At 43.7% G+C, this 15,869-nt stretch overlaps 1 protein-coding gene across 3 annotated transcripts in view; it reads left to right on the top strand.

Moving 5' to 3' along the window:
- Positions 1-15,869, top strand: part of st6galnac3 (ST6 (alpha-N-acetyl-neuraminyl-2,3-beta-galactosyl-1,3)-N-acetylgalactosaminide alpha-2,6-sialyltransferase 3) — a 182,451-nt gene that overhangs the window by 50,505 nt on the left and 116,077 nt on the right. The window lies entirely within an intron of this gene.

Below are 15,869 nucleotides of genomic sequence, written 5' to 3'. Positions count from 1 at the left end.
GTTCTACTATTTACAACAGAACAAAGAAAATTACTAAAGACATTAAAGAGGAAAAGTTAATTGAATGTATTGCTCCAATCTGATCTCTGAAAAGCATTCAGCTTTTTGAAAGCAATTTAGTATAGATGAAATTGGCCAGAAGGGTTGGAATTATTTTGATGTTTGTGTTTTCATGCTGCTTTATGCTCAAAAACAGGGGCAGAGAAGGTCCTAATACAAATGCTGTGTTGAATACCTTTGTCAAGGTTACAAAGTGCTGCTACAACAGTCATGTCTGAATGAAAGATTTTTAGTTGCTGGGCAGCCTCTCTAACCTCCAAATAATTGAGCTCTTTCAAAGTCACAAAACTCTCCACACCAAAAACACTTTATTTTAGACCATAAAAAACTTAAATGAATATATTTTAATAACTTTAATAAGTTGCTTGAAATCTACACCCCTGTAATTCCACAGAAAACGCCACTGATTTCACCGTAGATTGCTACATGGCAATTTTGAAACGCTTCAGTGCATCAAATCTCAGTGAAATGGGCTTTATTATAGAGTTTTTTTTTTTAATCCTTGACTGCTCTAAATAAAACTTACTTTCTCTTGAAAGTAAAGAAAATACGAAAAAAATCATTTTGAAAACTTCTAAACGTTGATATAGGGTCACACACTTTTATTATTGTTACTGATGTAAAGAACAATTTGCTCTATTTGTCTTTATATATATATATATATATATATATATATATATATATATATATATATATATATATATATATATATATATATATATATATATATATATATATATATATATATATATATATATATATATTAGTGTGTGTGTGTGTGTGTGTGTGTGTATGTATATGTATATATAGGAATGAAATGTTGCGGTTATTGTCTGAATATTCAATTTTAATATTAAGTAGACCTATATACTGTATCAATATTCCAGGCTGCAACGCATTAACAGCATAAATGTATTAAAGGTCCCATGGCAAGAAATTTTATGAGGTTTTTCAACATTAATATGAGTTCCCCTAGCCTGAATATTGTCCCCAAGTGGCTAGAAATTTTGATCGGTGTAAACCGAGTTCTGGCTGTCTTTCTCTGCCTTTGAGAAAATGACAGCTCAGACAAGCTGATCTTGAATTCTCCTGTTATGATGTCATAACAGGAACGGTTACCTCCCTTTCCTCCGCCCAGAGAATTTGGCACGCCCATGCGAGCGCCATATTTGTTTGTCCTCGAGAGATTATAGCTTGTGAACAAGTGAATGCTGGCAGTTTCTCAGTGTTTGGATGTACTCGAGCATCTCGAGTCAGCGCTGATCCATAATTTACTAAAGTTACTAACTTTCTGACATGAGTGACAGTCCCTCCGACTAGAAATAAACTAATAACTGAAGTATATGTAGTAAATATAACAGTTCAATTAACTGAGACGTGCTGAGAGAACTGATGAGAAGTGAACTCGAGTCCATTCGTCTCTCTTGCAGGCTCGTGCCTCGTAGACCTTGTTAAACCACGCCTCCTCCGCCACAAGATCTAATACTCATTTAAAATGCAAAGATGTCAGCCAATCACAACAGTGGGCGTTTTTACTGAAGTCTCACAGCAGACACGCCCCTTGAAACAGGGCATTCAGCCAGAGGGCAAACATCAGTATAGAAAAAATACCTTTTATTTCTAAATTATGAAATTTTATGATGTAAAAATCATACTTACAATATAAGTACACCTCAGAATAAATTATAAAATAAAATAAAAAATCCATGCCATGGGACCTTTAACTCCAAATATGAGGTCAAAGCAAACAGGTTTCCAGAAACCGCAATAACTTTTGAGCATGCAACTCCCTTAAGGAGTTTTAAAACCAGTGAGGTCCCAAATTTGAGCTATTTTGGGAGTTTGGGGGGCATGGCCAAGAAAATGTTGATTTCTGTCAGGACCACTATCGTCAAAGATGATTAACACATTAGCATATAGCATTTACTATTAGCATATAGTTTGGATTGCCTGTATGGTTCTGTTCTGGGCAAGAACTCCCTGCGCATCCATGCAGCATAGCATGGATAAGAGCAGGGAGAGCAGCAATAACCCCCCTTAGGGTAAACGGAACGGAACCAACATAATGTATTGCAGATATCATTAATGTTTAAATGTACAAAGTATTCAGGAATTTAGTCTGATTCAAGGGAAATCAGAATACCAAATCCTGACTGACAAGAGGAGGAGTTGGCGATGGAGGAGGGTAAATGAGCTCTGGAGAAACACGATAGCAGCTGATAGTACTGAGGAGCTATATGTATCTGGTGATAGACGTCGTATCCCTATAGGTAGACATGATCAGGTGACATACAGCTGATGCGAGTTGACTAACGTGACCTGCCAGAACTGACGCTATGCTTGATTTCTGTTATCTATATATGTGCATTTTAAAATGTTTGAAGGCTAAAAACAATTAATAATAAATAGCTTTCAAAACCATGTTAGTAGGCAGTCGATTATCTGTCATACCTGCTCTCTCCTCATTTCATCACTCTCTCATTTCTATCACTCTCCTCATTTCCATCACTCTTTCACGTTCATCACTCATCACTCTTTCCGTTTCTTTTTCTCTCAGTCTCCTTCTCTTGCCCTGTCTCTTCCCCTCCTAAAGCTGAGCTCTGGCTGATAGTCTTTTCATTGTTTAACATTTCTATCCTAAAACAGCTGTCAAATGTGAAATGTTTTGTTTAGCTACTTACATCTCACACTGTTTACTGAAGCGTTGTGCGACTTCAAAGCGAAATCACACTCAGCAGCTACTGTAAACAAAAAGCCTGCCTACTTTAATTTGATTGGTCATCTCAAATATTTTGACATTGACGAGCGTTGACAGACCGCAGGCAGTCCAGCTCAGATAAGAAGATATCCTTGCAGCACTAAAGTAGTGTTAATACTATTTCACAATATTTATTATGTACACCTCGGAAAAATACTGAGGTCCGGACTTCGGTGACCTCATAGCTGGCTACGACCATGATTAGTCTTGTAGACAGCTTATATTTTACCTCAACACTTCACTTTACATGGTCGGAGCTATTCAGTCTTGTTCAGCTAGTTTCGCCACAGAGCTTTTACTGTACACATGATGTTGCTCTTTTATTAAATTCAAATGCATAAATGCCTGGGGCTCATTATCACTTCAATAGTGCCGCGAAAGCACAAAACAAGTTCGTCAGCGCTGTGCGTGAGACGATCCAGCTGCTCTTACGTTGCGACTGCTGGATGCGCGCACGCGGTTTAATCAGGTACCACCGTTTCATCACCTGGCTTTTGGTGTTTATTCCCATGCACTCCAGTAAATAACACCGCTTAATATGTAGGGGCGTGGTGGGGTTTGGCGAGCAGCCCACCAGGAAAAGTTTAGGTGCTCCAGATCATTTCCTTGGCCAATCACGGGCCCCCTCCATGCTCAGGCCCTGGGGCTTCAGCCCCACCTAGCCCTTATGTTAATCCGGCCCTGGCTGTGGCTTCTAAAGCCTTATTGTCAGGAGTATCCCTTCAAGATGTGTGTGATATGGCGGGTTGCTCCTCTCCACTCACATTTGTAAGGTTTTATGATATGGACTTGGGCTCTGCACCAGGTTCCCAGGTGCTTATGTCTTAAAGGGTTAGTTCACCCAAAAATGAAAATTCTGTCATTAATTACTTACCCTCATGTCGTTCGACACCCGTAAGACCTCCGTTCATCTTCGGAACAGAAATGAAGATATTTTAGTTGAAATCTGATGGCTCAGAAAGGCCTCCATTGGCACAATGGCACTTTACACTCTCAAGACCCTTAAAAGGTACTAAAGACGTCGTTACAAAGTCCATCTCACTACAGTGGTTCTACAATAACTTTATGAATTGGCGAGAATAGTTTTTGTGCGCAAAAAAACCCTAAATAACGACTTGCATAGTGATGACGATTTCAAAACAAGGCATCATGAAGCTTCGAAGCGTTATGAATCAGCGAGTCGAATCAGCGGTTTGAATCGCCAAATTTCAGCAGTTTGGCGGTTTGACACGCGATCCGAATCATGATTCGGCTCACTGATTCATAACGCTTCATGATGCCTTGTTTTGAAATCGTCATCACTATGTAAGTCGTTATTTAGGGTTTTTTTGCGCACAAAAACTATTCTCGCCAATTCATAAAGTCAATTATGCAAGTAATTAATGACATAATTTTCATTTTTGGGTGAACTAACCCTTTAAGCCGGGTGCACACTGTGCGATTTTGGCCACGATTTAGCCGTCTGAGACAAATTTTGAAATCCTAAAAGATTTCTCTGATCCTAGGCTAAAATCTGAAGTCTTTGATCCTTAGTTTGACATGTGCACCGACAACCGATTAATAACCGTTGTGATCAAATTTTACCTCGGACAAAAATTCTGGCAGTGTCAGAAGATATGAGGTGCAATCCTGCAGTGTGACCTAGGACGACCATCAAATCAAGAACCAATAGGAGCGCAGAACCTGATGACGCATCTCTTTATCAAGACAAGACATTATCAAAATGAATGCCACCGCTTGTTTTTGTTGTCTGCTGAACGCTACCATTGTGTCTGTGAATGCGGCTCATGGGCTCACCATTACGGAACGTGTCACGGATTGATGCCGTAAAACTCAGTCCGTACGAGTCTCTTGCTTGTGTCCGTTTTTCGCGTCTGACTGTCGTACAGTCTGACATAATGACAACTGAGATCCTACAGTGTGACATGTATTACATCAGGGATCATGTTCGTACAGTCTGACCAGCAACATTCGCTGAGGATTTTGAAAAATCGCACAGTGTGCAGGACCCTTTAGTTGTTTTTGTTGATTCACACTAGGGCTGTAATCTCCCAGTCGATTAGTCGATTATTGGTCGATACGCTCTGGCTCGACCAAAATTTTGATTGGTCGATTTTTTTCAGCGTTCATTTCATTAGTTTTTGCCGCGTTCATTTCATCAGTTTTGCTGCGCCGCGTTCATGTAATCAGGTGGAAAGCACTAATTGCTAATGGGGGTGTTTTCAGAGCACCCCTGTTTCACAGGTATCAGTCTGCCTTCAGAACACCCCCATTGTTTTCACTTCTTTTGGATTAGCCCAACCAACTGGCGAAGAGAAGTCTCTCGCCGGTCCTTTGTTTTTCATTCCCGCTGGCTCAAACGCACACCCATAGCGGTAAACTTGAGGAACGCCCATCAACATACACATGAGGGGAAGCGTCACAACACCACGCTTCAGTCGTGCCGCAAAAGTGGATCTGTACTGTCCGTTTTGCCGCGTTCATTTCATCAGTTTTGCCGCGCCGCGTTCATTTCAACAGGTGGAAAACACTAATTGCTAATGGGGGTGTTTTCAGAGCACCCCTGTTTCACAGGTATGAGTCTGTCTTCAGAACACCCCCATTGTTTTCACTTTTGGATTAGCCCAACCCACTGGAGAAGAGAGACAGATTGAAGAAGGCTAGTTTTCTGTAACTTATATTATTTGTATAATATTATTTTCTGTAACTTATATTAATTGTGAGAGCGTTTTTTCTGCTCTTGATCTGGCTTGTTTAATAAATATTCCTTTTTTATTAAAGTGGACGTGCCTTTTGTGTTTAAGAGTAAAAGCTTTAAGTTAATAGTCTATTCGTGTCTCAGCCGCGAAGCTGAGCTCAGCTGAGCTCCTAACGTTCGAGCTGCACAGAGTGGCTGAAATTATACTGTCTGTCAGTTATTATAATACATATGACAAAAACAAATGTCTAAATTATGTTGCATATTCCTCAAAAGTTCTTGTGATGATATCTAGTTGACAATAGTACTATATTTTGGGAAGTCATAGGCTATGATATTGCGCAGGTGCACTTGATGCGACGCTGTCAGAGCTGACAGACTCGTGTGTCAGACTCATTTCAGTGCAAAATAATCAGCTCAAAAACGATTTAATATACTGCAAATAGCCTACTAGTTTTTTATGTTTATTTATAATTAATTTATGCAGACAACAAGGCTACCAAGTACTGCGCACAGTGCGCAGCTAATTAATTTAACTTTTTTTTTCCTAACGTCATTTTTAGTCGATTTTTAGGCGAAAATTTCAGGACTTCAGTCGACCAAGATTTTCTTTGGTTGATTACAGCCCTAATTCACACTACATTTACATTTAGGCCCAATCCCAATTCTATTTTATACCCCTTCGCCTACACCTACCCCTTGCCCCTTGAAACATAGTGGCAAGGCATAGAGGTGAAAATATTCCCCTAAGAAATGGGACACCACTACTACACCATAACATACGTCATCAGACCCTGTTTCTTTTATTAGTGTCCTGTAACATGTAACCAGTATGAACAGCAATGTAAAAAAACAGAACATATCTAATAGAAATCAGGTGCAAGCACATTTAACAGATTACTCACTCCCAATGTTGTTTCGCGCTGCATTTGGACTTCAGTTCAAAAGTTAGTTTCAGTTCGACAACGTATGAGCCTTCGAGTTTCCTAAGACAGAATGATACAGAACATACAAGACTGGTGGAGCCGCTTTTCCATCGGGCCATTGTTTCCACTGTTCTCTTTGTTTTTCCATACCATTCTGTGCTGATCCAAGCCAGCTGGTACGGATATAGATTTGTTCTCTTTCATAGGTTCACTCGACGCTGCGTCACTTTAATGACGTAATGGGACGCCCTCTGGGTGTGCCGATTGTCTGAAGCCCTTATAGAATCAAGCCAATTGATTGGCTGATGGCGCGCACGTCGCCCCACCTGACGTAGTCACCTATATTAGCGCGCGCGCGCCATCTGCTCCTCAGATTTCTCTGCCTTCACGAAGCGGCCATTTCATGCCCTTCGGTTATCGATTTTTCTGGCCCAAAATTCTAGGATTCAGTCGATATTTACCTCAGCACTTCAGCGACCGCGGATTGTGGAACTTTGTTCTCCTTGTGGTGAAGTGCTATGGAATTCCGACGTTGCCCACCGCCGTGCACTCGCTTCATCGCGATCGACGATCCCCACAGTAAGTGTGTTAAATGTCTGGGATTTCCTCACACACGCGACGCGGTTCAGGGGTTCTCTAACTGTAAATACTGCGATAACCTCCTTCTCAAAACCCTCCGCTCGAGGCTCGCGGTTTTTGAGAGGGAGTCATCCATTTTTCCCCGTCGTGCTCCCGAGGCCGCGCAGGCCTCTCTTGGATCCGCGACCTGGGGTTCGGATGTAGAGCTCGAGGATGTGGAGTGCGAGCAGACGGGCCTCGCCCTTTCTCTCCCTCTCTCCCCCGAGCACGTGCGCGGGACTCCGCCTGTGGAATACTCGCACGATTATCTCTGTCCCAGCCCGGAGGCACGTGATGCGGTTTCCTTCGGACTGGAGGATGTCATTTTCACTGCAGCATCCGACTCCGAGGATTTCGGTGCTGCAAATACTGACAACGCTCTCCCGCCAAGCGGCCAGGAAGCGCGGCCATCAGCGGCATATGACGAGCTTGTGGATGTACTCGCGCGCGCTACACAGAAGCTCGCGATCGAGTGGCCGGATGAACTCTGTGAAGCTCAATCTTCTCGGTTGGATGAGAGATTCCTCAGCGGCCCTAATTCTAGGCCTCCGCGGAGGAAGCTACCATTCTTCAGTGATCTACACAGTGAGATTTCTAGATCCTGGAAGCAGCCGTTCTCAGCCCGCCTAACTAACGCGGCAGCCGCTGATTTCACCAACCTCGTGGATTTTGAGGAACAGGGCTATTCCGCTATTCCCGCGGTTGAGGACACGCTGGCCACTCACCTCGACGCCATCTTCAGCTCCCTCGTGGAAGTCCCGCCCCCTTCTTCCCACTAAGCCGTGCAGGACCACTTCTGCCCTGATTGGCAAATCCTACATGGCGGCTGGTCAGGCTGGCATGGCCCTTCATACTATGGCCATTCTCCAGGCATATCAGGCGGATGTATTGAAGGAGATGGACGAGGGCACCGGTTTGACACCAGAAGCTGTAAAGGAGCTTCGTAAAGCCACGGATTTGGCGTGACGGGCTACTAAACACACAGCTCGCGCTGTAGGGCGCTCTATGGCGGGCGCGGTGGCGGCGGAGCGCCACTTATGGCTCAATCTCACTGAGATTCGCGATAAGGAGAAAGTTTTCCTTATGGACGCTCCGATTTCCCAGTCCGGATTGTTTGGGGAGGCGGTTAATACTGTGGTTGAGAAGTTCAGATCTGCAAAATCCCAGTCTGCCGCTCTTAAGCAGTTCATGCCAAGGAGAGCGAGGGACGCTCCTTCCCCCTCCCCCTCTCAGTCCAGAGATCGCCCCTCTTTCAAAAGAGAGTTTACCGCCCGGAGGAGCGACCAGAGTTATCCTCCACCCACCACGTCAACGTCCTCACAGACGCATCGACCCAAAGCGGCCCAGCAAACCTTCTGCTTCGGCCACTTCGAGTCGCTCCTGACCCTCCGGTCAGAAAAAGGGGAGCTGCAGTTCACGACCGGGGCTGGGTCAGACCGCGCAAGCGTTTCTGCCCGCCCCCCACCAGCTCTCCCTATCCAGGTCTGTCATTTCCGCCGCCCAGCGCGCTTCGGAATACAGAACCGACTCTATCCTCGCCTTTTCCGGCGCTGAAGGAAGGAGACGCTGTCTGCTTTCTCCCCTCACGTCTGATTGGCTCACCATCCGCCGCTCGTCCAGACGGAGACACATCCGGTCTTCTCCGGGAACCAGAGCGGCCCAGCCTTCCACTGCCTACTTCGCGCCAGGACGCCACGTGCTCTCCTCTGCGGATGGCCACACCCCCCTCAGAGGTCCAGCTCGACACCCCAACTCAGGTATGTCCACCGCACCTCATCATACCTCCCACTTTGTCAAATTTCTTCCACGAGTGGAAACTTTTGCCAGGGATATCATCCTGGGTCCTCCGCACGATTCAGTCAGGCTACACGCTTCAGTTCTGTCGCAACCCTCATCGCTTCGACGGGGTCGCTCAGACGGTAGTAAACAGCGCCTCTCAGGCTTCTGTACTACAACAAGAGCTCTCTTCTCTCCTCCTAAAGGGGGCAATAGAGGAAGTTCCGGCAACAGAGGAGAAATGTGGCTTCTTCAGCCGTTATTTCCTTGTTCCGAAGAAAGACGGCGGTCTGCGTCCCATCCTGGACCTCCGCCGCCTGAACTTCGCCCTCTACAAAGGGAAGTTCAAGATGCTAACGCTAAAGACTATCTTTTCTCAGATACGTGCGGAGGACTGGTTTGTCACTATAGACCTGAGAGATGCTTACTTCCATATTCAGGTTGTCAGACGACACAGGAAGTTTCTCAGGTTCGCCTTCAAAGGGAAGGTTTATCAATACAAAGTCCTTCCCTTCTGCCTTGCCCTGGCACCAAGGACGTTCACGAAGTGTATGGATGCTGCTCTGGCCCCGCTGAGGCTCCAGGGCATCCGTATTCTCAATTACCTGGACGACTGGCTCATTCTGGCCCACTCCAGGGAGTTAGCCTGTCATCACAGAGATGTCGTTCTTCGACACGTTCAATCTCTTGGCTTGAGAGTGAACATAGACAAGAGTGTTCTTACTCCGGCTCAGCAGACCACCTTCTTAGGTGTTCGTCTGGATTGCGTTCCGATGCAGGCCCGTTTGGCCCCTGCTTGGATTTCCAGTATCACAACATGCTTGGTCCGCTTCAGGCTAGGCCATCATGTTTCTGTGGGTACGTGTCGCAGGCTCCTGGGTCTCATGGCCGCAGCTTCCCCGGTGCTTCCCCTGGGACTGCTCCATATGAGGCCCTTCCTCTGGTGGATGAAACGCTCAGGGGCTCGGTCAACAGGATCGGCCCTTCGCCTATTGAAGGTGTCACGCGGCTGCTTTCGTGCCCTATCAATGTGGCGAGACCCTCTTTTTCTTCAGAAAGGGGTCAAGATGGGGGCTGTTTTCCGTCGCCAAATGGTTACGACGGACGCCTCTCTTACCGGCTGGGGTGCGGTATTCGAGGGCAGACCAGCTATGGGGATCTGGGAGGGGGAAGTTCCACTCCTGGCACATAAATTGCCTGGAGTTGAGAGCGGTATCCCTGGCCCTTCAGCTTTTTCTCCCCTCACTCAGGGGGCATCATGTCATTGTCAGGACCGACAACATGGCAGTGGTGTCTCACGTAAATCGCCAGGGAGGATCACGGTCGCGCACCCTGGACAGGCATGCGCGCCGACTCCTCCTGTGGTCTCAGGACAAGTTTTTGTCCCTGAGAGCAGTCCATGTACCTGGAGTCTTAAACCTCGCTGCAGATTATCTGTCGAGACAGAAGCTCCGGTCGGGGGAATGGATGCTGAACCCTCAAACTGTGTCACAGATTTGGGAGATGTTCGGGAAAGCGGAAGTGGACCTCTTTGCCTCGAAGGAGTCGTCCCAGTGTCGGCTCTGGTTTTCTCTGAGCTCTCCGGCCCCGTTGGGGATAGATGCGTTCGCGCATCCATGGCCCAATCTGAAACTCTATGCGTTCCCGCCCATCAAGCTGATTCCGGCGGTTCTGTACAGAGTAAGGGAGAGTGGGGCCAGCCTCCTGCTGGTGGCTCCACACTGGCCATCCCAGACTTGGTTCTCGGAGATGGTTCTCCTCCTGGACTCCTCCCCATGGGAGATACCGGTCAGGAAGGACCTTTTGACACAACTTCAGGGCAGGATTTGGCACCCTCGCCCGGAGATTTGGAAGTTGTGGGTATGGCCCATCAAGGGCCAACGACACTAAACGCTGGTCTTTCTGCGGACGTTCAGGAGATCATTGCTAATGCGAGAGCCCCCTCCACAAGGAAGCTCTATTCCTCCAAGTGGAGGGTCTTTGAGTCGTGGTGCTCGACTCATGCAGCAGATCCAGTTAACTGCCCGGTTGGTTCAGTTCTGGAGTTCCTGCAGGAGAAGTTTGCTGCTGGAGCAGCGGCCACCACCCTTCGGGTCTATGTCGCAGCTATAGCTGCCGGTAGGGAGTCGGACGAAATCCCTCTAGGCAAGCATAGACTGGTTTCATCTTTCATGCGAGGGGTTAGGCGCCTGAGACCAGCACGCTCCCCTGGTATTCCCTCTTGGGACCTCTCCGTGGTCCTTGAAGGGCTAACTTTGGCTCCATTTGAGCCTTTGGAGTCAGCTCCTGAGCGAATTCTGACTCTCAAAGTTGCTCTTTTGTTAGCTCTGTCTTCTTTGAAACGAGTGGGCGATCTACAGGCCTGTAACGGGACCTGTATGGATTTTCCCCCTGGCCTAGTCAAGGTTACCTTAAGACCTAGGCCGGGTTATGTGCCCAAAGTTTTGTCCACGTCATTTCGCTCTCAGGTTATTACTCTTCACTCCTTTCACCCCCCTCCGTTTGACTCGGAGGAAGACGAGAAACTTAATTTGCTCTGCCCAGTTCGAGCGTTGAAGTGTTATGTTGACCGTTCAGACGGCTGGAGGAAATCTAACCAGCTGTTGGTGTGATTCGGTGCTGGCCGCCGCGGGCTTGCCGCTTCGAAGCAAAGGGTTTCCCATTGGGTGACAGAGGCTATTTCCTTAGCTTATGAGGTGCGTGGTTTACCTTCACCTCTTGATATTAGAGCGCATTCTACCAGAGGTGTGGCTTCCTCTCAAGCACTTTTTAGAAGGGCTCTTTTGGAAGATATTTGTGTGGCGGCAGGTTGGTCCTCTCCGCACACTTTTGTGAGATTCTATAGTTTGGATCTCGACATGGCTCCGGGTTCGCATGTCCTGTCTGCTTAACCTAGTCATGCAGGTTATCTGGTGTTCTTTGAGCCAGATACGGCAGCGCTTTAGCTTGGCGTGTTTGGTATATCGTTCCCATTACGTCATTAAAGTGACGCAGCGTCGAGTGAACCTATGAAAGAGAACGTCTCAGGTTACTTGCGTAACCTATGTTCTCTGAGTAGGGAACGAGACGCTGCGTACGCTGCCAAGCTCCTCGCGCTGCCGACAGGCTTTCCTTTTCGGCAGAGAAATCTGAGGAGCAGATGGCGCGCGCGCGCTAATATAGGTGACTACGTCAGGTGGGGCGACGTGCGCGCCATCAGCCAATCAATTGGCGTGATTCTATAAGGGCTTCAGACAATCGGCACACCCAGAGGGCGTCCCATTACGTCATTAAAGTGACGCAGCGTCTCGTTCCCTACTCAGAGAACATAGGTTACGCAAGTAACCTGAGACGTTTTCTACTGTGGTGCTACGATAACGAACCTCTTTGCAATGTAATACAAACAAGTCAGTTGTTGCCATGGTAACAGACGATACATGATGTAAATAGCGATTGCGTTGCGAAGGATGACCAGATATTTATTTTAACTGTGTTGTTAATTTGTTTTCACATCACTCAAATAGTGTGTTTAGCAAGCTATGGAAAAACGAAAGGTAAGGGGTCGAAATGGGATTGGGCCTAAATCATTTAGCAGACACTTTTATCCAAAGCAACTTATAAATGAGAAGAGCAATAGAAGCAATCAAACCAACAATAGGGCAACAATATGTAAGCACTGTGACTAGTCGCAGTTATTCTAGCACAGTACACATAGTAAATTTTGTTTTTATATATATATATATATATATATATATATATATATATATATATATATATATATATATATATATATATATATATATATATATATATATATATAGTATAATAAATGTTGCTATTAATTGGTCATGTGTTGACGAAAAAGATGCATCTTCAGCAGTTTCTTGAAAATGGCTAAACACTAGACTTGTCAGTATGGCGAAGTGGGTATTATTGTTCCCACAGTGTCGCTACTACAATACAGCGCAAGTTTCCACGAAAAGGAACATCTCAGGTTAGGACTGTAACCATTGTTCCCTGAGAATTGAATGAGATGCTGCGTAGCCCTGCCATATACTTCCTGCATGCCTTTGGTTGACTTACTACGGCCTATCAGAAGCTGACATTGTTTGACCCGGGCGCTCTTTATAGCTTCCTGGTCATGACGTCAGCCTGCCTGTGACGTCCCGCCATTCCATTGGACTGATTGGACGCAGAGGCATTCCCACAGTGTCGCTATGACACAGCGCAAGTTCCCTCGAAAGGAAACTAAAGATTTCTTGATCTCATGATCTTTGTTTTTTAAATTACCTTAGTTTTTGAACTACTTTATAATTTTTTTTTAAATATACAAAACTTGCACCCCAAGAGATACATCAAAAATACATATTCAGTACATTCCTTTACCAGCATGTTTCTTTACTATAATTCTTGCATCCTAATCCTTATGATTTGTTTGTATTTTAACTGTTTTGGACTCATAAATAGAACTTAGAAACTGGCTGTATGTTCTCGTCTGAAATGATGGCTCGTGGGCGTTGTAGTCAAGCGTCTCACATTCACAGTGGAGCAGGCTTACCTGTCAGATCAGTGTCTTTCTGTCAGCTCAAAGTGAGATGAATGCCTCTCATCTTCCTGCTGATGTTCTTGTCAATACTTTGGGTAACACTTTATTTTGATAGTCCACTTTAGACATTCTACTAACTATAACTAACTTTGCAACTACATGTCAACTAACTGTCATTAGAGTATTTGTAGACTGTCTGATTAATATTTACTAAAAGTTTATTTTGTTGGTCCCCCAAAAGACATTCTACTGACTATAAGTAACTTGGACACTACAATTCAACTTATTCTACTAACCCGAACCCTAACACCTAACTATAACCTACCAGTCTACTGACAGTCAACTAATACTCTAATGACAGTTAGTTGACATGTAGTTGCAAAGTTACTTATAGTTAGTAGAATGTTTAAAGTGGACTATCGAAATAAAGTGTAACCATACTTTGCTCTGAACTTCTGCCATACAGTAAAATGGATTGGGTGGGTAAGTCTTTTTCAGCACTCCTATCATTCATTATTCAATGAAACCAAGGCATCTGCTGTGGTATTTGTCTTGTACTAGGTTAGAACTTTTATATTAGGCATGCAGCCCTCAATTGAAATTCCACTTTTATCATTTAATGTAATATTTTCTACTTCCTGTAATATTCATGATTAAAATATTCTGGATATTTGCAAGATACAACAGGATTTAATTTATTCTGTGTTTTAAAATCTTCCAACATTTCAAGTTCACAAGCTTAATGAAATGGCTGTGAAATTTAAGAAATGTGCAAAATGTGTATTTTAATACTTATTGAAGCAGACCCTTTGAGGAGGTATTTCAATTTCACCTGTGTTTGGTGTGCCAATAGTTTCCTTTTATATTTCTCTTTGCTACATTAAACTTTGATTATGACTCTGTTTGCCCTGTCTGCTGGCTTATGAAATTTTTTTTGGCTGAAGTTAAATTGTACCTTCTGACATCAAATGGAGCAGAGCACATTTTTAAGATGACATTTATCTCCTCCAAACTGTTTAAATTAATATAGTCCTAAAGGGATATTTCAACCCAAAATCAAAATTTTGTCACAATTTACTCACCCTCATGTTGTTGCTATACCTTTTTTATATAACTATCCCTTTAATACTTTTCAGGTTTTCTTTGAGGCCTTTTTGTTGTGTATCAGGATTTCTGATCTTATATTTTAAACATTATCAACTAGGTTTGTTTTAACTTTAAAGAAGCCACAATATGTAATTTTTTGCTGCTAGAGGTTGCTTATTCAAAACAAAGGTGCAGCTTTTATTATGCCGCAGACAAGCGCTTCTGCTTTTTACCGGTCAAGCGTATGTGGGGTAACGCAGCACTGTTTTATCATATTAGATACATTTGAGTGTGTTGAAAGTTATGTTATAATGCTACCCTGTGCCGTGCGTTCGCTCTGCGGCTACTATGAGACACCTGTTGCACACTGCAGTAAGCTAGATCGATATTAGGCATGGTGAAACATGGTGCTTGCGGTAAAAACAAGGGTAACACGGTCCGTGTCCTGGTTAAAATTGCTTATTTCTCTGGATTTAAACATTCTTGGAAACATTTGGGATAATGTAAGTACATAAGTCAGCAAAATATATAACATTGTTCTAGTGGGTTTTGGATATTTAAATCCAAAAATCTTACATATTGTGCTTTTAACTCTATCCCTGCCATTGACAAGTTTTTCCGGCAATCTGTGTTTTCACTGTTATACGGTAGGGGGCGTAATACAGATAGTTGGTTTGTTTGTTTTTTGTTTGTTTAAAGGCTTTCTTTTTTTTGTTCTTTCTTTTGGTATATTCACTGTTTACATATTCATAAATCTAAATATTCTGGGGAACATGTAAGTTTTGTAAATATATAAAAAAAAATGCGACAACTTAAAAATAAACCGCTGGCAGGGAAAGAGCTAAAATTGCTAGTGATGCCGAAAACCAATAATAATAATAAAATTCATTTAATAATCAACACTCAAATTCAAATTTTAATTGTATGTAGTTTCACATCAACTTTTTATATGTTTATATTTATATTTTTATACTAATTATATAATTATATTTCTACTTCAATGCATTGTTGAAATAGGCTATAAACATTTTAAACGTCAGTTTTTCTGACACATTTATTCAAGCATACATTAAATAATGAAGACAACACGTTAAGTAAAAAAATAAAATAAACATATAATAAAGGGCATATATATTTAGCAAAATTCTCCTTTTTTCTCTCTAGATTTTTTTCTAGCTAACTATTGAGTTTATGGTCAGTAAATGTTACATTACGTGACATTACGTGACTTTGTTTACAAGCTTTTTTTATTGACGTCTTTCTGCAGTTGAAATACTGATTGAACAATTATAAGACACGATACATTTACACACGTTGTACAGTTTCATTCACTATACCTTCTGATTTTCATTTACGTTATTTCATGCTATAACTAGTAGTAAAGAGGAAGAGATGCTACACGCTTTGCTTGAAATGAGGCGT

Source organism: Gobio gobio, assembly GCF_949357685.1.
Source record: "Gobio gobio genome assembly, chromosome: 6".
In the NCBI taxonomy this organism is placed as follows: domain Eukaryota; kingdom Metazoa; phylum Chordata; class Actinopteri; order Cypriniformes; family Gobionidae; genus Gobio; species Gobio gobio.
This window is presented reverse-complemented; position numbering and strand designations above follow the sequence as displayed.